Source organism: Schistocerca gregaria, chromosome 9 (assembly GCF_023897955.1).
Source record: "Schistocerca gregaria isolate iqSchGreg1 chromosome 9, iqSchGreg1.2, whole genome shotgun sequence".
In the NCBI taxonomy this organism is placed as follows: domain Eukaryota; kingdom Metazoa; phylum Arthropoda; class Insecta; order Orthoptera; family Acrididae; genus Schistocerca; species Schistocerca gregaria.
This window is the reverse complement of record NC_064928.1, coordinates 187,206,863-187,212,862: the sequence shown is the minus strand read 5'-3', so window position 1 is coordinate 187,212,862 and position 6,000 is coordinate 187,206,863.

Sequence of the window (6,000 nt, the reverse complement as noted above, 5' to 3'; positions counted from 1 at the left end):
CTTGATGCCTCAAAACATGTCCTACCAACCGATCCCTTCTTCTAGTCAAGTTGTGCCACAAACTTCTCTTCTCCCCAATCCTATTCAATACCTCCTCATTAGTTACGTGATCTATCCACCTTATCTTCAGTATTCTTCTGTAGCACCACATTTCGAAAGCTTCTATTCTCTTCTTGTCCAAACTAGTTATCGTCCATGTTTCACTTCCATACATGGCTACACTCCAAACAAATACTTTCAGAAACGACTTCCTGATACATAAATCTATATTCAATGTTAACAAATTTCTCTTCTTCAGCAACACTTTCGTTGCCATTGCCAGTCTACATTTTATATCCTCTCTACTTCGACCATCATCAGTTATTTTGCTCCCCAAATAGCAAAACTCCTTTACTACTTTAAGCGTCTCATTTCCTAATCTAATTCCCTCAGCATCACCTGATTTAATTTGACTACATTCCATTATCCTCGTTTTGCTTTTGTTGATGTTCATCTTATATCCTCCTTTCAAGACACTGTCCATTCCGTTCAACTGATCTTCCAAGTCCTTTGCCGTCTCTGAAAGAATTACAATGTCATTGGCAAACCTCAAAGTTTTTACTTCTTCTCCATGAATTTTAATACCTACTCCAAATTTTTCTTTTGTTTCCTTTACAGCTTGCTCAATATACAGATTGAATAACATCGGGGAGAGGCTACAACCCTGTCTCACTCCTTTCCCAACCACTGCCTCCCTTTCATGCCCCTCGACTCTTATGACTGCCATCTGGTTTCTGTACAAATTGTAAATAGTCTTTCGCTCCCTGTATTTTACCCCTGCCACCTTTAGAATTTGAAAGAGAGTATTCCAGTCAACATTGTCAAAAGCTTTCTCTAAGTCTACAAATGCTAGAAACGTAGGTTTGCCTTTTCTTGATCTTTCTTCTAAGATAAGTCGTAAGGTCAGTATTGCCTCACGTGTTCCTACATTTCTACGAAATCCAAACTGATCCTCCTCAAGGTCCGCATCTACCGATTTTTTCCATTCGTCTGTAATGAATTCGCGTTAGTATTTTGCAGCTGTGACTTATTAAACTGATAGTTCGATAATTTTCACATCTGTCAACACCTGCTTTTTTTGGGATGGGAATTATTATATTCTTCTTGAAGTCTGAGGGTATTTCGCCTGTCTCATACATCTTGCTCACCAGCTGGTAGAGTTTTGTCATGACTGGCTCTCCCAAGGCCGTCAGTAGTTCTAATGCGATGTTGTCTACTCCGGGGGCCTTGTTTTGACTCAGGTCTTTCAGTGCTCTGTCAAACTCTTCACGCAGTATCGTATCTCCCATTTCGTCTTCATCTACATCCTCTTCCATTTCCATAATATTGTCCTCAAGTACATCGCCCTTGTATAAACCTTCTATATACTCCTTCCACCTTTCTGCCTTCCCTTCTTTGCTTAGAACTGGGTTGCCATCTGAGCTCTTGATATTCATACACATGGTTCTCTTCTCTCCAAAGGTCTCTTTAATTTTCCTGTAGGCAGTATCTATCTTACCCCTAGTGAGATAAGCTTCTACATCCTTACATTTGTCCTCTAGCCATCCCTGTTTAGCCATTTTGCACTTCCTGTCGATCTCATTTTTGAGACGTTTGTATTCCTTTTTGCCTGCTTCATTTACTGAATTTTTATATTTTCTCCTTTCATCAATTAAATTCAATATTTCTTGTGTTACCCAGCCCTCATCTTTTTACCTACTTTATCCTCTGCTGCCTTCACTACTTCATCCCTCAGAGCTACCCATTCTTCTTCTACTGTATTTCTTTCCCCCATTCCTGTCAATTGTTCCCTTATGCTCTCCCTGAAACTCTGTACAACCTCTGGTTCTTTCAGTTTATCCAGGTCCCATCTCCTTAATTTCCCACATTTTTGCAGTTTCTTCAGTTTTAATCTACAGGTCATAACCAATAGATTGTGGGCAGAGTCCACATCTGCCCCTGGAAATGTCTTACAACTTAAAACCTGGTTCCTAAATCTCTGTCTTACCATTATATAATCTATCTGATACCTTTTAGTATCTCCAGGGTTCTTCCATGTGTACAACCTTCTTTCATGATTCTTAAACCAAGTGTTAGCTATGATTAAGTTGTGCTCTGTGCAAAATTCTACTAGGCGGCTTCCTCTTTCATTTCTTAGCCCCAATCCATATTCACCTACTATGTTTCCTTCTCTCCCTTTTCCTACACTCGAATTCCAGTCACCCATTACTATTAAATTTTTGTCTCCCTTCACTATCTGAATAATTTCTTTTATTTCATCGTACATTTCTTCAATTTCTTCGTCATCTGCAGAGCTAGTTGGCATATAAACTTGTACTACTGTAGGAGGTGTGGGCTTCGTATCTATCTTGGCCACAATAATGCGTTCACTATGCTGTTCGTAGTAGCTTACCCGCATTCCTATTTTCCTTTTCATTATTAAACCTACTCCTGCATTACCCCTATTTGATTTTGTATTTATAACCCTGTAGTCACCTGACCAGAAGTCTTGTTCCTCCTGCCACCGAACTTCACTAATTCCCACTATATCTAACTTTAACCTATCCATTTCCCTTTTTAAATTTTCTAACCTACCTGCCTGATTAAGGGATCTGACATTCCACACTCCGATCCGTAGAACGCCAGTTTTCTTTCTCCTGATAACGACATCCTCTTGAGTAGTCCCCGCCCGGAGATCCGAATGGGGCACTATTTTACCTCCGGAATATTTTACCCAAGAGGACGCCATCATCATTTAATCATACAGTAAAGCTGCATATCCTCGGGAAAAATTACAGCTGTAGTTTCCCCTTGCTTTCAGCCGTTCGCAGTACCAGCACAGCAAGGCCGTTTTGGTTAATGTTGCAAGGCCAGATCAGTCAATCATCCAGACTGTTGCCCCTGCAACTACTGAAAAGGCTGCTGCCCCTCTTCAGGAACCACATGTTTGTCTGGCCTTCCAATAGATATCCCTCCGTTGTGGTTGCACCTACGGTACGGCCATCTGTATCGCTGAGGCACGCAAGCCTCCCCACCAACGGCAAGGTCCATGGTTCATGGGGGGCTCTGAAGGTAGACATGAACTATCATGAGAAAGCCTACTGATAAAGCTCCAAGAACCAGCTTCAGATGATGGTTCAAGGAATACATTACAATCCCCAATGTATCACTCGCAAAGGGATTGTGAGGACAAGATTAAATTAATTGTACCACGCATTGAGGCATTTGATCAGTCATTCTTCCCATACTCCAGATGTGAATGGAATGAGAAGAAACACTGATAACAATGGGACATAGCCTCTGTCATGCATTTCACTGTGGTTTGCAGACTAGAGGTTAGATGTAGATGTATTGAACGTGGGATTCTAATTTCAACAGTGTGAATCTAAAAACTAAAAATCTTAGAGACTAATATTTACAAATAAATTCTAAAAGTGGCGTGAAACTCGATGTTTACTACAACCATTCAACATTTTCCAAGTCGAAAAGAGTATATAGTAATGATGACTTTAACTAAGTATTTTTTGGTTAGGTCACATTGTTGTGATTATTACAAAATGAATATGATCAACAAGTGTGAACTCTACCACTAATTAAATTAGCTAATTCACAGTCAGTGTTTAATAAGTTGTCAGCAATTATTTCTACTTATTTATGCCTACTCACTGCTGTATGTCCATGGTGTATGAGTTGATAAGACCACATGATTATCACAATGTGAATATGTAAGTGATGTTCCAGTGACTTTAAAGCTTAGGAACTGATGACACGAGCATAATAATAAATTTTACCACACACAGATCAGATGATAGCTGAATAGGCCTGCAACAGGTACACAGTTCAAGTCTGTGAGAGTGCAACATTCAGATGTTGCACTCTCACATTACATATTTAGACACATAATAACCTCACTGTTTTACGTCTGCTTCTTCAACAACACAAATTTTATTGAGCACAACTTATTTACAATTAAATCATAGAAAGTAATAATTCCATACTATCCTGGAAACCTGCAATACAAATGACTTTTGGAGATGGGTATATCACAGTCAAGACATTATTCTGAATGTTTCTCGAGTATCACGCATGTGTGTGCTGGAGAACTCTGTTTATCTAACTTGAACACACTGAGATACGAATCACAATTTTGGTGCATTCTCATACTGTCAGTTCCTTCACTGAAAACACAACAGTCAATTGAATGGTGACTGAAATGTGCTGCGTTATGCTGACAGGCAAGTCTGTGCACAAGGCAAACATCATTGGTAGGTAACAACAAAATCAAAATCACAGTCCTCGAGAAAACAGCATAGAGCTGTTCTGTCAGCAATACATACACTGGAGATCACTTTAAACATGAGTCGGTCACAATACCTGAGGCTGTGGCAGTCCACAGCAGCCCTATAATCTGCTGTGGGTGTCTCCCTATGTGACCTGGAACTGGAGGATGTATCCTTCCACACTATCCCTAGTGATCGCACCAAACATAAGCATAATTATATCAAGTGACCCACAAATATATCTGGAGGGATTATGAGAGTGCACCCCCTCAAATCAGTCTGTAGGACCAGAACTGTCCTGGCCAAAGCAGGTGAAGATGAGGTCGACACTGTCTGCTGTGAATGCTCGGGTGTAGCTTCAGATGCTGCCAGTACTAGAGGAGCTGCTCCTATGTCTGTCACCAGAGAGAAAGGAGATGACTGCAGTTCAGACTCATGGCCTAACTCTGGTTCTGGAGAAGGCTGTGGACCGAGATCAGCTCTGCTGCTGACTGAGGTGCACCCTCCTCCTCATACACGTCCACATCTGTAAAGCTGATGGATAATGGATCACATGTTTGCTGTTGTAAGTCCTCAAGATTGCTGAGGCTTACTGCCCTCAGTTGTGTGGCAGATCTGGAGTCAGAGCTAGCCACAGACAGTGCAAATGGATCTGCTTCCAGAGCTTGTAAAGGATGTCTTAAGGTATGTCCACTGTGACCAGCTTGTGGACTTGTTGGGCAGTGAGGTAGCCATATATCCATCAAGGGCATACATCCAAATGTGCACTCAGATGGGGACACCCTCCTTACAAGGTGTGGCTGCTTCTTCTTGTACCGATGGAGGCTATTTTTAATAAGAAATGATAAGGGTATCCAAGTGAGAGCTCTGCTGGGTTTCGATCATTGATCAGTATTGCCCAGTAAAGGAGAAAAAAGGAAAGCAGTGCAGAATTGATAGGCTAATACGTTAATAATTTTTGTGCACAAAGTGTTCAGACATGTCATTTGAGGCTGGCTGAAACAGAGATGAGGTAACATGCTTGATTCCTCTCTTGGCAGAAAATTGTTTAAAACCATTGGAAGCTAATTGTAGTCCATTTTCAGTGACCACAGCTTATGGAGCCCCTCCAGTAGAGAAAATAATGGTCAGAGCCTTAGGGATACTCTCCATCATGGTCTGTTACATTCTTTTGTACAGCAAATGAGAATATGCATCCATTACAATCGAACACAATGGTACACAGAATGGAACCTCAATGTCCACATGCACCCAATCCCACAGGTGGTGTGCTTGGGGCAGTGTTAGGTTGGTGCACTGACAAGTTCAGCATCACTGAGCTGTGGATGCAATATTCTCTTTGACAAGTGGCCAATAAACATCTTGTTAGGCCAGATTCTTCATTCTCACAATGGCCTAGTGGGACTAATGCACTATCTGAAATACGTGAGAGCACAGAACTTCCAGAATCATCACTTGACACTGACAGTCAACTTGATTCAATAATAGGAAATCTTTGAGAGGCTGAAGGGTGCAGCATCATGAAAAGACATGAAAAAGTTCTGGGGAAGCTACCAAAGAAAGGGGCTGCAGCCAGCCAGTTTGTATGAACTGACGAAACAGTCTCAAAGTGACATCTCTGGAATTGATGAAAATGTCTTCCATCAATTGTTGCAATTGTGAATCAGTGTGAAAACAGACAGTCTATTGCCTGTCAAATTCC